This window comes from Arctopsyche grandis, chromosome 3 (assembly GCF_051622035.1).
Source record: "Arctopsyche grandis isolate Sample6627 chromosome 3, ASM5162203v2, whole genome shotgun sequence".
NCBI classification, from domain to species: Eukaryota; Metazoa; Arthropoda; class Insecta; order Trichoptera; family Hydropsychidae; genus Arctopsyche; species Arctopsyche grandis.
In genome coordinates this window covers 18,528,756-18,548,009 of record NC_135357.1, presented here as the reverse complement: position 1 = coordinate 18,548,009, position 19,254 = coordinate 18,528,756, and the positions used below count along the sequence as shown (strand labels likewise).

The following is a 19,254-nucleotide window of genomic DNA, read 5'->3' as shown; positions in this document are numbered from 1 at the left end:
ATTCGTTACAATATATATATATGAATATTAATGCGATGCTAGAGATAATCTACATATGATTAATAGAGATAATATGTAGCCTTATATGTATGTAGTTCTACGGTAAAACAATTTTTATAATAAAAACGAATTCCTTTTTTATGTAAAATATAAACGCGAAAGGGTAAAATAACAAATTGGAGTTCAGGTAACAAGGCAAGATAGTATTCCGGTTTAAGGCTCCCGCATGGAGCGTTATCTTGGCGTCAGCGCCATCACGGTGCAAGAGATGTAAGGGGTGAGTGGGTGAAGGCTTTGTGTCTACGCAGTGGAAGCTCGGCCTATTTATCTAGAATAAAATTCTTGCCTATTCTGCAATGCGGAACAAAGCCTGATGACGTATTTTTGTCCGCTTTAATATGAGGAGCACGCTTTGAATGCGGACGGCTGCTCTACACCACCCCATTGTTCATGGCAAGTGAACCCCGCAACCCCTCGCAGCCCCCTCACCAAATACGTATGTTAGATACGTACATATATAAAATGTCCATTTTTTGTCACATTGAAATAAACATTTCAATATGTATCACTAGAAAAATATACACAACTTTCCTTAGATGATGCACATACACATACTTTTATTTGAATAGCTTTGTTATAAACGCTATAGAAAAACTATAAGCATTGTTTAAATGAATGTCGTTTTCTATACGAAAAATCACAAAAGCTTTTTGTTTAATAAAGGCTAAGTTAACCGGGGAAAGCTTTCATTAATGTTGCGAAAGCTTTTGCCGCGTAGTTAGGCGCTAAAAGGTAAAATTTTCAAGCGACTATAAAGCATATAATATCTAAAAAAATTAAATGTGAAAACGGTGAATTTAAATTGTATTTCACTTTTTATTTGTATCATATTACTATTACTATTATCATGTAATACTTGTGAGGAGTTTGATGATTTGTGTGAATCAAATGATACATGCTCAAATGTACGTATAATCAATGAGTTTGAAAACAATAAATAACTCGTTCACACCGCTACCTTAATATATGTACATATGTATGTGTATATTATATACATACATACATACATTATGACGATTTGTTTGTTTCTAGAAGTTCAATAAACCCATTGAATTCAAATACACGCTTATGCATATATAAACTAAACAAGTGTGTGTTACCTGTAGATACCTACACGAGCACAAAAAACAGATATATCAGCGAAAGGGCAAAACGTACATATAATATTGTGCTGATGAAGGTTGGTCGTAAATGGGCTCGGGAATAAAGCTGCGGGTAAGTCAATTGGTAAACTTTCACCAAGAGACCCCCATATCGCAGAAATTATGGCATAACGTTCACCGACACAAGCATAAACACTAGACATACACATAAAATCAAATTTAACAAATATCCATCCCGAAAAGTATCATCGAGATTAGTAAAAAGAATCATACCTACATATGAATGCATGCACGAGTATATGTAAAAACATAAGTGAGGTTGAAATTCCTATTGAAAGTATAATATGTACATATTATGTATGAATTTATGTAAATATTCAGCAGAGAAAACAGATATACATAGATACATACATTTGCGGAAAAATGTTTTGAAAATGTGTGTATATGTATGTATTTACATATACATAGATATATTCGTGCTGTGTTATACAATGTATGCACATATAATATGTGTGTATAACAAACCTTGAAACTTTTTGCGAAATTCGTTACGAAATAAAATAATTGTAAGTCACTTTTGACATTGCCCAAATTAGTCGACATGCAAAAGTAATTTTATACTTGGGAGAAATTTGTTTACGTTTAGTTTTGTGATAGTTGTTTGTATTTTAGTTGGGATTAGGTACATCGTAATTATAATTTGGCAAACTTCAGTCATTTTCATTTAATCATTATTATAATGCAGTATCTATTTCGATAGTAACAATTCATAAATACATATATGTATGTAGGTATATATGTACATATGTATATATGTATGTATATAAAAAAAAAAACATTTTAATTGTTTTCTTTCACTGTTTTGAGGGGAAGAGGGGGCGTTTTGGATGGGATTTTCGACGCCCGCATTCGCTTTCTGCGAGAGACGGGTGAGATCTTAATAACTTAAATCCCTTAATAAGTCAAGTTGAGTATTTTGTTATTTTCACTGCGGTCGCTTTTAATGTGTTTTATTAGTAAGTTTGTTAACTGGAGTATTTTGTACTTTATTCTGCGCCATTATTTTGAGACATTTTCTCTGAGAAAGGCTTTTGTAGCCACACATTATGTAGCTATGTCTAGGAATCTATTCGAATGCATACATAAGAAATGCAAGCGTTCCATTTTCTTGGAAACACTCACAGGTGATAAATTTATTTCATAATTTATGTTTATAGCATGTGGATCGGGCGAAAGTAATATATATATATATATATATATATATATATATATATATATATATATATATATATATATATATATATATATATATATATATATATATATATATATATATATATATCATCATCATCATCATTTACAACCATTCACCATCCACTGCTGGATGAAGGCCTCTCCAACACGCTTCCACTCGTCTCTGTTTTGCGCAACACTCATCCATCTCATTCCGCACATTTTCCTAATTTCGTTCACCCATCTTCCTTGCGGTCTTCCTTTTACTCTTTTGCCTTCTCTCGGGTACCATTCAAGCACTTCTTTTGTCCACCTTTCGTCCATCCTCCTAGCTACGTGACCCGCCCATTGCCATTTCAATCTCTTCACTCTATCCACTATGTCCACTACTCTTGTCATACTTCTCACCCACGTGTTCCGCTTTCTGTCTTTTCTCGTTATGCCAAGCATACAGCGCTCCATACTTCTTTGAGTGCATTGGATTTTATGTAGCATCTTGGTGTTCAGTGTCCAAGTTTCACATCCATACGTCATCACTGGCAAAACGCATTGATCAAAGATCTTTTTCTTCAGGCAGAGTGGCATTTTTGATTTAAAAACAGCATTCATCCGTCCAAATGCACTCCATCCTAATTTCATACGTCTCTTTATCTCTTCATCTTTATTACCAGACATGTCAATTATTTGACCTTAATATAAATAATTATTTACTACTTCTACTGGTTTATCATCTAATGGGATGCTATCAGGCATGCAATACCTATTGAACATTAGTTTGGTCTTATCTACGTTAATTTTTAATCCTACTTTTCTACTTTCCCTGTCCAGCTGTGTTAGTCTGTTAAGTAGGTCAGCTGAATCACGAGCAACTAGAACTATATCGTCTGCGAACCGAAGGTGACTCAAAAAGCGACCATTGATGCTTACTCCGGCTGTATCCCAATCCAATTTCCTGAAAACTCCCTCAAGCACCGCATTGAATAACTTGGGCGAGATTGTATCTCATTGTCTTTTCCTATGCTAAATCTATCTGTACCTGAAAAATTTTTAATCGAAGCTGTGGCATTCTTATATATTGCAGCTAACAGTCCCACATAGGGTTCCGGCACTCCCTGTGTTTTTAGAGCGTTAAGTACTGCATTATGACTAACTGTATCGAAGGCTTTCTCATAATCGACGAAACCTAGGCACAATGGCCGTTGATATTCGTTGGCGCGCTCGATTAGTTCGCCAACTACTTGGAGGTGGTCCATTGTGCTGAAATTTGCCCTAAACCCTGCCTGCTCTATAGGTTGGTTCTCGTCGAGGATATTCTTCAGCCTTTCTGTAATAACCTTCGTGAAGAGCTTGTAGACCGCTGAAAGTAGACTAATGGGTCGGTAGTTCTTGATATCGCTTTTGTCGCCTTTTTTGTGTATTAAAATGATAGTTGCGTTATTCCATCCTTCTGGTATAGCTTGGTTCTGGATGCATTTGCTGAAAAGCCTAGCTAAGATATTAATTAGGGGGGGGGTCGCCACATTTTAGTAAGTCAATGGGAATATTATCTTCCCCTGGGGTTTTACCGTTCTTTGCAGTTTTTAGCGCGGCCTCTACTTCGCTAGGCAATACTGCAGGAACCCTTTGGCCGTGTGTCGATTCCAGAGCGGGGAATTGGCTGTTGTCGTTCTCGTATAGTTTTGCATAGAACGTGTAAACTCTGTCTATGATTTCTTCTCTATTCCTAATTATTACTCCGCTCTCTGATCTGATTGCGATCATTTGGTTTTTGCCTAAGAAAAGATCCTGTTTGCACTTTTTCAGGCTACGGTTATTCTTAATGGTATTTTCTATTAGCTTGCTGTTAAAATCCCTGACATCCCTGACTATTCTCTTTTTAATTTCCTTATTTACTAGATTGTATTCTTGCTTATTATTATCCCTATCTAAATTCCTTTTATGCTTAAATATATATATATATATATATATATATATATATATATATATATATATATATATATATATATATATATATATATATATATATATATATATATATATATATATATATATATATATATATATATTTATTTATATATATATATATATATATATATATATATATATATATATATATATATATATATATATATATATATATATATATATATATATATATATATATATATATATATATATATATATATATATATATATATATATATATATATATATATATATATATATATATATATATATATATATATATATATATATATATATATATATATATATATATATATATATATATATATATATATATATATATATATATATATATATGGAGGTCCGAGTCCGACTGTCACCGTGTCCGCGCGCGTTTCTCTCGCTCTCACTTTGCATTTCGAAATACTCGGACTCCCCACCCATCTATCACTACAAAACTAACCATCTACTCACTTATTTAACTAATTGCATCCTAGTATAATTTAAGTGTAAAAATAAACAGATGATCGGCCGTTAACAGCGTTTTTTAATATCAGTGATTGCGTAAAATTTTGTGTTAATTTTGTGTCAGTTACAAAAGCGTATACGAACGAGATACATCTCCCTACCTGAATACAAAAAAATAAGGGTCCCTGCTCGTCAGTCAAAATTCGGTCCCACAGAAGCAATAAATCTTCCACATAATTGCTTTCAGACAAAAATTTTTAACGAACTTTACTTAATAGAATAATAGCAAACAGAAACGGTGTTTCCCAACTGTCTAATAGTTCTTTTTCATATTTAATTTATATTAAAGTAATTCGTGTAATTTTATATTCTTTACTAAATTTATTATTAAAATATTAAATTGCAAACCTCACTCACACATATATAAAGCCGTTGTCTCCAAAGAGGCGTCTCACGATAAAGATCTGTAAAGAAAGTAGTATAACAATTGCTAATCTATTATTATCATAACTAACTACTTTCACTTACAAAGTAACCCTGTTAAATGGCATGTAATAACTCATAAGTGATCCAAGTGATACCTAGGATGACTATCAGACAAAGCTGACCACAGAGAAGAGTCTATGGCGGTAAGAACTCACTCCTTGAATGGAAATCTCTCTCAAGTACCGCCTTTTTCTCAACACATCTTGGATAAATGCGAGAAAAATAATATCCAAACCTCCAACAAGGTAAGATTGACGATGGATGATAGCTTAGCTAATAGAAACCTGTATTTAGCCACGTACAATGTAAGAACGTTATCGAGTGAAGGAAGTGTGCTTGCATTAGAGAATGAATTAGAAAGTATCAAATGGGATTTAGTAGGACTTAGCGAAGTAAGACGAAAACAGGAAAACCAAATAATCCTAAAAAGTGGTAACTGTCTCTACTGGAGAGGGCTACCAAATGGTAGAATAGGAGGAGTAGGGTTTCTTATCAATAAGAGAATAGAAATAAATATTATAGAAATAAGCGATATATCGGAACGTATATGCTATGTAGTATTAAGAATCTCGAGCAGGTACACTTGTCAAATATTCCAAGTGTACGCCCCCACATCTAGCCACCCAGACGAGGAAATAGAAGACTTCTACGAAAAACTACAGGGCGCATACGATAATAGCCGCCACCACTTTAAAATAATCATGGGCGACTTTAACGCAAAAATAGGATAAAAGGCAAACACAGAAAGAGCAGTAGGCAATTTTGGTACCGGCCAAAGAAACGAAAGAGGCCATCGCCTAATTGAATTCGCAGAACACAACAGGCTCTTTATCACTAATTCATTTTTCAGGAAAAACGCAAACAATAAGTGGACTTGGGAGAGCCCTAAAGGAGACAGGAACGAAATAGATTTCATCCTAACAAATACCCTGCACTCCGTTAAAGACGTTAGTGTTTTAAGTAAAGTAGATATAGGTAGCGATCACAGATTAGTCCGGGCCAAGATGGCCATTAATATAAATTGCGAACGTAGGAAACTAATAAAAGGATGCAGTAGCTCTCCAGACTTCGCTCAACTAAGGTCTAGGAAAAAGGAATTCGAACTCGAACTTGGAAATAGATACGAGAAATTAAACCCAGAAGCACACAACGAGGAATTGAACACTGTAATTAGTTCGGTTCTAACCTCAACAGGTAAGAAATTAGGTGGATTCAGGAAACAGATTAAATTAAGCAAAATTTCAGCGGAAACAAAAAACCTAATTAAGCATAAAAGGAATTTAAATAGGGATAATAATAAGCAAGAATACAATCTAGTAAATAAGGAAATTAAAAAGATAATAGTCAGGGATGTCAGAGATTTTAACAGCAAGTTAATAGAAAGTACCATTAAGAATAACCGTAGCCTGAAAAAGTGCAAACAGGATCTTTTCTTAGGCAAAAACCAAATGATCGCAATCAGATCAGAGAGCGGAGTAATAATTAGGAATAGAGAAGAAATCATAGACAGAGTTTACACGTACTATGCAAAACTATACGAGAACGACAACGGCCAATTCCCCGCTCTGGAATCGACAAACGGCCAAAGGGTTCCTGCAGTATTGCCTAGCGAAGTAGAGGCCGCGCTAAAAACTGCAAAGAACGGTAAAACCCCAGGGGAAGATAATATTCCCATTGACTTACTAAAATGTGGCGGCTCCCCCCTAAATAATATCTTAGCTAGGCTTTTCAGCACATGCATCCAGAACCAAGCTATACCAGAAGGATGGAATAACGCAACTATCATCTTAATACACAAAAAAAGGTGATAAAAGCGATATCAAGAACTACCGACCCATTAGTTTACTTTCAGCGGTCTACAAGCTCTTTACGAAGGTTATTACAGAAAGGCTGAAGAATATCCTCGACGAGAACCAACCTATAGAACAGGCAGGATTTAGGGCAAATTTCAGTACAATGGACCACCTCCAAGTAGTTGGCGAACTAATCGAACGCGCCAACGAATATCAACGGCCATTGTGCCTAGGTTTCGTCAATTATGAGAAAGCCTTCGATACAGTGAGCCACAATGCAGTACTTAACGCTCTACAAACACAGGGAGTACCGGAACCCTATGTGGGGCTGTTAGCTGCAATATATAAGAATGCCACAGCTTCGGTTAAAATTTTTTCAGGTACAGATAGATTTAGCATAAGAAAAGGAGTAAGACAAGGAGATACAATCTCGCCCAAGTTATTCAATGCGGTGCTTGAGGGAGTTTTCAGGAACTTGGAATGGGACAAAGCCGGAGTAAGCATCAACGGTCGCTTCTTGAGTCACCTTCGGTTCGCAGACGATATAGTTTTAATAGCTCGTGATTCAGCTGACCTACTTAACAGACTAACACAGCTGGACAGGGAAAGTAGAAAAGTAGGATTAAAAATTAACGTAGATAAGACCAAACTAATGTTCAATAGGTATTGCATGCCTGATAGCATCCCATTAGATGATAAACCAGTAGAAGTAGTAAATAATTATTTATATTAAGGTCAAATAATTGACATGTCTGGTAATAAAGATGAAGAGATAAAGAGACGTATGAAATTAGGATGGAGTGCATTTGGACGGATGAATGCTGTTTTTAAATCAAAAATGCCACTCTGCCTGAAGAAAAAGATCTTTGATCAATGCGTTTTGCCAGTGATGACGTATGGATGTGAAACTTGGACACTGAACACCAAGATGCTACATAAAATCCAATGCACTCAAAGAAGTATGGAGCGCTGTATGCTTGGCATAACGAGAAAAGACAGAAAGCGGAACACGTGGGTGAGAAGTATGACAAGAGTAGTGGACATAGTGGATAGAGTGAAGAGATTGAAATGGCAATGGGCGGGTCACGTAGCTAGGAGGATGGACGAAAGGTGGACAAAAGAATTGCTTGAATGGTACCCGAGAGAATGCAAAAGGGTAAAAGGAAGACCGCAAGGAAGATGGGTGAACGAAATTAGGAAAATGTGCGGGGTGAGATGGATGAGTGTTGCGCAAAACAGAGACGGGTGGAAGCGTGTTGGAGAGGCCTTCATCCAGCAGTGGATGGCGAGTGGCTGTAAATGATGATGATGATGATATATATATATATATATATATATATATATATATATATATATATATATATATATATATATATATATATACATATATATCCTAATCGCCAACCGGTTCGTAAAATTTTAGTATTTATCTCACGCTACGCCAGCGATTTCTAAACTGGGAGGCGCTGACTAGAATAAAGGGAAGTGCGAAAAGTTAGTTTATAGCATAATATAAAATAAACTGCCACTTCTGGTTGAAGGGTTTTCACTCAATTTTATAAATAAATTATTGTTCAACTTAAAATTCTACATATGCAATTTCAGCAATAAGTTCGGAAACCGCTGCGTTACGCAGCTGTCACATATTATGGCAGGCGGAGAATAGCGCCAATTTAACCTTAGAAAAGTTTTCATCTCTAATTCTCTCGGTTACGGGGAACTGAATCAGAACGAAGAGCAGCCCGAATTGGAGCAAAATGGCAGTAGAGTCCCTATTAAGCACGTGGAAAAATGTCCGTCATTATTCTGAGAGGAAATTTTACGCTAACAGGCGTAGAGAATGATTCATCCCCTGACTGTTAAATTATTCCCACCGAAGGAAAAATTGCAGAGAGCAGTAAAACGCAATAAGCCACCGTGTCCTATGTATTTTCGAATTATCAAATTTGCAATTACGCGGTCGGCTTGGACTGTGCGTAAAATCAATCGGAACATGAATAATCCCGATTAAATTGTATGCGCCATTAAGTGCAGTTTGCAATCAAACCGAGTACATTTGAATACATCAAATGATGTTGTTCGACGTCACCACAATCAGTGCCCGCTCTAAAGAAACACATTCGGATGCGAGGCTAATTTGAGTTCGTTGTATCGAACGGGAGTAGATTTCGCAAGGAGTGTTCGCAGTTTGAATAGGAGGCTTTTTGCGACGAAAGTATGAATTTGAAATGACGTAAATAAAGAGGAAAAGTCCGAAAGTGGGCACAAACAGATGCGGAGTGCGAAAGCTTCGAGCGACAAAGTAAACTTACTCAAGTATTATAAAATAAATAATGCACAGTATTCAATTAGGCGCGAGATAAATTCTCTTCGGAGAACTTTAATTGGCAGAAAAGCTCACGACATAAACAAATAGCTCTATAATTTTAAATTGCTCAGTTTTGGGCGCTCGGCTTTCGCTCAACTTTTATTTCCAAACAAAAGGCGAAAAAGTTTTGCGCAAAGCTCCAGCGCGACAAACCCTCCATGTCAACCTACACTTTCTCAGCTGCCTCCCACCGCTCTCCAATTTTTTTGAGAAAATTTGGGGGACGGGGGAGAGGAAGGGGAGAGATTTTCGTATTTTTGTTTAATTTATTTTAATAAGGTGTTTTCGAAGGGCGGCAAACTTTGCGTAGAACAAATGGGAAAAACGTCTTTCGGCGTCGCGTACACAACAAGCTCATTACAATTTACACGCGCTACGTGCACACCGAAAGCTCTCTTTGATAAATGACACCGTTTTGAAAGTTTTCGTGTTCACCAACGTCCCTGTGTTTTTTCCACGGCAAATAAATAAGCCTTTGTATCTCTTCGTCTGAACTTTGACCTTTAAGGTCGAAAAGTTTCGTATAAATTCATATTTATTTTTAAAATGTCCGTGTAAATATTTATCTTAATCACCCAATTAATGAATTTATATACGCATATATAGATACATACATATGTATACATATATGCGTTTATGTTTAGCGCCGAGAGGTTACTGGGTACGATCCCGTGCTAATCTTATACTGCTGGTCAGACTTGGATATTTGTGACTCCACGACTTCCAAGTTTTCCTATCAGAGTTTGTCAATTTATCCGATTTCATTGTTAAAACGGTTCCTCCATCAAATTGGCAAAAACAATCCTACCCACCCGTTATGTCACAAATAGTGCTTCCAATCCCGGAAGGTTACTTCAGCACCGGGATTGCGGGGCTGGGAATTTCCGATACCGGGATTTCAAATGTATAAGAAAAAAAAGTTCAATTGCATGTTTTCATATTTCAGAAACGTTCAATTGTTTGACTACATTCTTTAAATTTTCGGTTCGCATCCATAAATTTCTAAGATTAAATAAAGTAAAAACATCGCTTTGATTCATTGATTCGTTTTTTACAAATAGTTTGTACCGTCTAGTAATTATTCATCGAAAAAATCCACCTAATATAAAAAAAGCTCCAATTACACTTATTTTATGTGTGATGTGACCAACCTACGACTTTATCTATGTATTTGAGGAATATAAGAAGGATAAAAAACAAAATTCGATAATCGAACATATGTATGTATGTACAAACACGTTCACACAAACCGGCTATGAGCATTTTCAATACAAATTGAACACAAGACTAAAGTTCTACTTCCCGCTTACGAATTCCGACTAAAACCTTATCGACTCTATGTTAGTACAAAAAGAATACAAATATAAATTTTCAGCTAAATATGTTCAGGGCGTGGAAAGAATCGTTGTCACAACATTTTTGACTTTTCTAAGAGGAAAAAAATCCCGCTTCCGGTTTATCATATTTAGTGATTTTTTTTGTATTTTCATCACATTGATACAACAATTATACTTGAATTTTTACGTGAAGAGCCATACATGTTAAAGAGGTCGAAAAAAATAGTTGAATAAAAAATTGAACAAGAGTACACTGTCACTTCCGGTTGATGGATGCTGACCAACTTTTATACATAACTTGGTAAAATTTCAGTTCAATAAATTAAAGGATTTCTTATAAAAACATAAAAAACCTTGATTCTCTAAATTAAAAGTACTACTTTCGGTTTAGGAAAAAATATTGGGGTATAATATTAATAATTTCTATTACAAGTAAGAAATTTCAGTCCGATTTGATGAGTGGTTTGAGGGATAATTTCATTTAAAAACTTAAAAAGAAAGAGGACACCTATAAGAAGAGGTACCATTTCCGGTCAACTTAAAAATTTGAAAAAAAATTACGGTATATCGATAAAAATTTCAGTAACCAATACTAAATTTTAGTTTGATAGGACGAACAGTGTTCAAAAAATCCACAAAATACACTGACAGACAATAAACATACAGACACTCACACAGAAACACAGACACGTACACATTTTTTCTAGATCACGAAAACGTGATCAGTGGTCGATTCGGAGTTCGAATCAGTTAAAATATGGTTCAAATATCATTGCGGTTGAGCACAATATCTGCGACACAATACAGGCTGTTTATACCATTTCATGGAAACGGCAAGCCGGCGTCGAAACGGTTGGAAGAAACGGCAAACAAATGGACTATGACTGTCATTGCTCATCCCACCATTGTTCATTATATAATGTTGTTTTATGTTTTTTCCATATTATTTTTATAAAAATAATATTTTTAAAGAAATTACTGCAAGCATTGTAATCCCGGTATTCAGACTAGTTTCTGCACCGGGATTCACGGTACCAGAAAACAACGGGATCCCGGGATTGTAAGTCACAAATATCTGAATTTGATTTATCTACAATATGTGAAAAATTATGTACAAGTCTAATTCCATAGATGTCTCTATGGATTGATTAAAAAATTCAGTCTTCGAAATACAGCGATTTATGTAATAAAAAATGCTGTAATGTTTGTAATTAATTGTCTCGGAAGGCGCAGTGGAGTTTACCTGTTAGGCATTCCTGGTATATATCTATCTATGTAAAAAATAAAAAAATAAAAAAATAAAAAAAATTGGTTGAAAGAGATAAATCTAATAAATAGAAATTATTTTAAATATGGCTATACAAAATAAAATATAATAATATGTAAAATTTTTACGATTCTAAATACATTGTATGTATACAAACAATAGATAGTAAATATAATAAATTGCATTTGTGTCTAAATATTTTATTTGCATGTTTTTAGCTTGTGTTTCTTTATTTGGTGAGGTATCATGTGTATGCTCAAAGCGGGTTCTTATCTTAAATTACCAATAATCTCTATCGATATATTACATACATATGTACATACGTACAATGTATTTAAATTTTACATACATAAAATCTTCCAACCGAGTTTCTAGAATTTTTTTTATTACTTAATACGTAAAAATAAAAATACGAAATATTTATAGACATGAAAATGCGTAGACAAAGCCATTAAGTGAACGCTTTAAATAAATCATCAAATTGAATGTAGTTTCTCTTTTCGCTCATTCACATTGTTTTCTAAGCGCGCTGAAATATATATGTGTATATTTTTGCATAGTATTTTTTTATATTAATAATTTGGCAGCGTTCCAAAAGCTCATTCAATTGACGCTATATGCCTCTAACTAAACAAAATAATAAATCCATGATTTATTTTCCGCGCATCCACGACCATAAGCAATATATACATACATATATAGAAATATAATATGTAATTTTCATTGAGCGCATTCTAAGCCGCAATATTGAATATGAAATTAAACAAGCAGTTGAGAATTCATAAATATGTATATACATATGTATATCTGAACTATATATATTTATAATATAATGATTTATGAAAATTTTATTGATATAATACAACATTTTTTACAGAGTGGCTGAGGTATTTAAATAAAAAATATAATATTTAATATTTTACCAAAAATACGATATATTATACATGCATACCTACATACAATCTGTATTTTATGTATGGTGTGTACATATTTACCAAAATTTTCATTATCTCCTTTTTTGCTTGAATGTGGATTTTATGTACGTAAACGAAAGTTTACATACTTACATAGATTACTATTGTCTAAAAGCTTCAATCAAACCACAGAAATTTTGAATTGGTTGGTCAAGAATAGGTCATTACTAGCACTATGAAGTGAGTTTTAAAATAATTTTTTAAATTTATAAGTGTAAATACACATATGTTTTTTTTTATATTACAAGCACACCCTGTACTCTCGTATTGATAAATGGAATGACATTTCTGAGGGCAAGATTTTGTACGTAGCGCAAGGCTTACGTGGTCGATCGGATACTTAGTGCTGGGAATAAGCTCAGAGACTCATATAGGAGAAATGGGGAAAAGCCGCACACGTCGAAAAACCGAGATATCGATGTCCTTTCGGGAGGGGACACATCTGCGCAAAAAAAGCCTTCGGGTAAACAGCTCCGCCTGGGAAAAACCATTATTTTCCCAACTTTCCCTTCGGTTCCGACACATATTAATATTGGATGCCCGACCAAAAAATAATATCATCTCAGTCCGGCACATTATCTTTTTTTGTCTTCTCAAAGATTGCACAAAATTTTCAATTGAAATTAACGGAAAACCGATAAAATCAACAGTTGGACTCGTACTCAAAATTTACAACAAAAACGGAACGAAATGAGTTTATAATATACTAGCTGTATTACCCGGCTTCGCTCAGTATTTATAATATAAACCGCTTAAACATGACTAAGCTAATAGTAAACATTTAATTAACAAAAATAAAAAAATTAAAAAAAAAATTGAAAAAATTAAAAAAAAAAATCAAAAAAAAAAAATTAAAAAAAAAAATCAAAAAAAAAAAAACCGCGCCCCCATGATTAAATTCCGTCTAGGGCTTCGCCCCCATGATCAGTTGCCGTTGAGGGCTTCGCCCCATAAGACTGCGCCCCCTTCGGGGCCCCATGCGGCTGAGCTCCATAAGGCGGCGCCCCATAAGGCTGCGCCCCATAAGGCAGCGCCCCATAAGGCTGCGCCCCATAAGACTGCGCCTCATAAGGCTGCGCCCCATAAGGCTGCGCCCGATAAGGCTGCGCCCCATAAAGCTGCGCCCCCCTGCGCCCCCTTTGGGGCCCCATAAGGCTGCGCCCCATAAGGCAGCGCCCCATAAGGCTGCGCCCCATAAGACTGCGCACCATAAGGCTGCACCCCATAAGGCTGCGCCCCATAAAGCTGCGCCCCCTTTGGGGCCCCATGGGGCTGCATCCCATGAGGCTGCGCCCCCTTCGGGGCCCCATAAGGCTGCGGCCCCCTCGGGGCCCCACGGGGCTGCGCCCCTTGTGGCGCCCCTGGCGGGGCCCCATGAAGCTACTCGCCTTGCGCCCTTGAATCCTTTGAATCGAAAAAAACAAAATCAAATCACGTGTTCGATGACGTCACCGATCTACGGACGACGACGAAGGATACATACAAAGTCTCTTTCCAAATTATATATTAGATTAATTAACAAATGCATATACCTACTCTGTGACTCAATAAATATTTTTGCGGGATAAGATTAAACATGTACATACATATGTATATACATATGAGCCATTATATGTATTTAAAAGTGGTCGAAGTTTAATTTCAGTATTTCAAGGCAATATTTCTGTTTGACTTAATTCACAAATTGTTATCACTTATTTTAATTCGATATGTCCAAAATCTCTTAAAAGCAGAATAAACGTATTTACAGACCACCAGTATTCTTAAATATTGTTAAACGCAAAACATTATATTCCATGTTTTACGAAATATTCCTTGAAATGAAAAAAACTTCTGCCACTTTCAAAAATAACAGCTCATATCTAATATATAATTTCGAAAGAGACTTTGTATGTATGTTTGTTTGGTTCATAGACGTGACGTTATCAAAGTTTCTATGCCGACGATATTATATCATTGAATTTGTTTTTCGAATCAAATAAATTTAATAAACAAACAAATGAATCTATTAGATTAGCCATTTGTTTAAGCGGTTTATATTACATATTCTTATTTTAGTTTTAACAATACAAATGGAAGATATGCGATACAATTATATGTCAAATATAAATAATGTAGCCTATCGTATTTTGATACGGAGGAACTTAATACAGATTTTTAAAAATTTCAATTTATGTACAAGATTTTGTTCCATATAAAAGTTATTAAACGTATCTTGTTTCTTAAATATTATGATAGCATGAATTTGAAGAATTTGAGGGTAATATTGGATTACTACAGATAATAATTGACTGTAATCCACGATTGAAAAATATTTGAAAAATGGATATAATTCTTTTATATCAGTTACAAATACTGATGTAATAAATATGATCAGAAAAGGTCTTAAATATATTTATATTAGGAGGATAATACGTTTTTATTTTATAGTTTGAAATGTTTTTAAACCTAAAGTTCTTTGCGTCAAAGACCTGAGAGAATTTGACTTATTAACAAATCCAGTCATGTTGCTTCTCTTCTGCTATCGTCTTAGGCCGTCGACTACGTCAGTTGTCCGTCATCTCGAATCTTATTTGCGTCCCAAATTAATAACCCATCTAAGGGTGAATTAGGTCGAAGTAGGACTCGTCGGAATTCGAACCCTGACATTTTTGCAAATCATCCCTTTGAGCTCGCACGGACTAGAAGGGGGTGTTGAACCGTTTACGTTTGTGTAAATTCGCGCAAGTATGTGTTTTTCGTATTTATATACATACATATGTATGTATGTACGAACATGTGTTATTAAGCTTGGTTTTGAAGATACCTTGTTGACACGCTTTCTGAGCGCGAAAGCTCTTCTAGATTCAAAAGCTCCACACAGACGCCTCCAGCACAACCAAGCTGGTTACGAAGGGAAACGTTTTTGATTTAGGAATTTTCGCAATCAAGAGCTCTTCAAAGGGGACTTTATGAAAGATAAAAAAGGCGCAAAGCTGTCTAACATTTTTAAAGGTAAACGCCGCTTGCTATTTATGATCATATTTTATTTTTATCGCTGTTTTAAAGTGGTAAAACTAAGGAGCGAATTTTCACCTTAACTTTCATCCTCTCATCAAAGCAATTATAAATAGCGCCAGTTTTCATAATGGATGGACGAGAAAATTCGCTACATTTAAGATGGGAGAAGTTTCAAGGTAACGTCAGGATGTGAAATTTTCACAATAAATTATATTTGTATATTATTTTTAATAAACATACCAATTTTGAATACAAATTACATTATTTCAGAAGACGTCAAAACTATATAATATTAATTTATGTTAGATCTGACAAATAATTTTATAAAATAAAGGCATTTATGAAAACGAAAATATACATACATATGTATGTACATATGTATGTAAAGCAAATTTCAATCGCGTTTCTTTTCCTATTTTTTTGCGCGCTTTTTAACGTCAATACTCTGGAAATGTTTTGTTCTGAACTTTGGGTGGAGCTTTTAGAACTCTCCGGAAGTCTAGCTAAGCAAGCGGCTTAAATGTATTTTCATGAGAAGTAAAAGAGGAGTCCCTTAGAGGGCCGGTCTCCGGTATAATAAGGGTTAAGTTTACGCGCGAGTGCAATGTTTACAAAGTGGCGTTAGCCGGGGATTCTCAACAAAACTAGCAGAAAAGGATTAGTATGAATCGCATCTGATAAGAAATTAGGAATTAAATGAGTCAGTTCCCATTTCCACATCGATTCTTATTATTATAACAAAGTAGAAAGATAATTCCAGATTTTTATTTTTATGTTAATTTTTTATGTCTTTTGAACTACGTTTGACACTCAACATTTCACCGCTCGTAAAATCGTAAAATCGATCGTTTTATATCTATAGATATATTTTTTATCTCGTCTTGGATTTTCGTCATTGTTGATTTTATAAAATATTTTTTATTAAAACTGAATGTTTGTTTGTCGACTAAGCAAAGTACGTGTAAAATACTACAGGTTTTAATTTTGAACATTTACATTTGGTTCACTATCGAATGGTTTTATTTCTTAGACCATAGATGATTTTTGGAACGGATCATGTAATTTTTTTTAAGAAAAAAAAAATATTTTAACTTTCAGCCGTCCATATTTTTTTTCCCCATTTAAATTGCTTACAGATGTTTATTGATATTAAAAAAAAAAAGTTTTTCCTATAAGCCTCAGTGTAGCTCACTGGAAGAGCTATTGCTTACCAGCAAAGAGATCGTGGGTTCAAGTCCCTGCCAAATATGCTGCTGGTGAGATCTTGGTGGTTATTAAAAACACAGATCAACCGTCTCTTGCTAGAAATTTACAAATTTTCTAGCTTTATTGTTGTGACGAATGCAAAAAATCGGTATGATCCATCTTAGATTTTCACAAATTCGAGTAATTAGCATCTCGAATTTGTTGCATCTTATAAAAGCTACCCACATAATGCATTTATCGCAAATTTTCTGTATCGTATCAAAAAACGTTGTTGATTGTCCATAGATGTCTCTATTGGTATTCCATTGTACATATTATATGCACTGTTATTCATACGGATATATGTATTCAAAAATTGCTAAAATAACTGGTTTTGCGTAGAAAATACTAATCTTTCTGAATAATAATAATACTATGTAAGGATCTAAGACTTTACATACATATATTATGTTTGGGCAAAAAAAAATTTAAACGAGCTACAACTCCGGTTTTCATATATTTTTTAAAGGAAAAATAAACAACAACGGAAAGTGGAAATGGGATAAAGTAGGCATAGTAGAATAGTAAAAATGTAATTGAAACCTATTTTTTATTCAAAACCAAACCAAAAAAAAATTGTTTTAGATTGCTAGGATATTTAAATTAACTTAACTAAATTTATTAAATATATTAAAATGTTAATTTAACAATAATTATAATTAAAATAACCGTACTGTTCAAAAGACCATCGTATTTGATGATCTTTACAAGCGATAGCCGTTGAATCACATTCGGTATAGCACCAGGATCCTATTTGTTCCAGAAAGCTTAAGGTGGCAAAGTAGTCTCTCTGTTGGTAATATACTTATTGCATCGAAAACATAATAGTAAAACTGTTTTCTGTATTTAACATCATTTAAATATTAATGATACGCCGATGTAAACCTGTATGAAGTAACCTGATTAGGATCTGTCATTTTTCGGCACGCGTTTAGGAAATGACAGATATAAACGTCATTCGACTTTTCGTCAAAACACCACGATATTCGACTTAACACCACGCTATTTAACAATCATTATCTAACCTGCGAGTGAAGTAAAAATATATAAGAGAGATAAAGAGAGCCTATAATGCAAATTTTATAAGATATAGTGTGAAAACGAAAAAAGTTATAGGTGATTAAACAATTGAACTACAAGAATAGTGGGTGACGAACAGCCAAACAAATACGTCAACTACCTATTAAACATCACCGTGATCACAATTTTCGCTAATTTGGACGTAATTATTATGATGATTTTTCACCATAGTACTGACGGATTTGATTTCCACATACATATAATATATTGATGACCAAACCGAGCAAAATGACAAAGTTTGAAAACGATCGGAAGAGTGTGGATAAGAACCCAAATATTGTCAGACGAAAAAATCGAAAGCAAGCTGAAAAGAGGCTAGTAAAAATACCCAGTGTTCTTTTTGTTCACAAGTTTCTTTATAATTGAGATATAGTTTTTAATTTCTAATGCTTTAAAAGACAAAAAAAATTCAGTAAGACTACAATTAAGAGACCAATCAAGCAAATAAAATATAAATATAAATAAGATAAATAATTACTGTATGTATGCACATTTCCAGCTTTATAACTTCAAAATAACATTATTTAAATATTTAACGTACATATACAAGAAACATAATAAAAGTTCAGTTAAAAAAGTTGTTTCATTGATGGTGTCATCTTCCTAGAGAATTGGGGCCAAAAAGGTGTTTAGGTGGTTTCCTGATTTTGGTGTCGGGCTCCTATTGTGGGGGGGGGGGTCTTATGGCTCTTTGGGTAACATACCAGAACTGTTCTCGTCTACCACATAACGTGACCTCAGCCAGCTTAATGACTCTATTCTTTAGAATTCTCGCGTGTATGTACATATGTATATACATACGTATGTACATATGTAATTGATTATACGGCATTTGGTGTCAAAAGCGATTTCGAGTTTTGCGAACTGCGCGAACG

The 19,254-nt window shown here is 34.4% G+C and overlaps 2 protein-coding genes across 2 annotated transcripts in view; both read left to right on the top strand.

The window, feature by feature from the left end:
• Window positions 1-19,254, top strand: part of LOC143909695 (uncharacterized) — a 311,709-nt gene that overhangs the window by 2,712 nt on the left and 289,743 nt on the right. The window lies entirely within an intron of this gene.
• The window catches only part of Octalpha2R (alpha2-adrenergic-like octopamine receptor), a 223,323-nt gene that overhangs the window by 86,403 nt on the left and 117,666 nt on the right, over window positions 1-19,254 (top strand). The gene's annotated exons all lie outside the window — the stretch shown is intronic.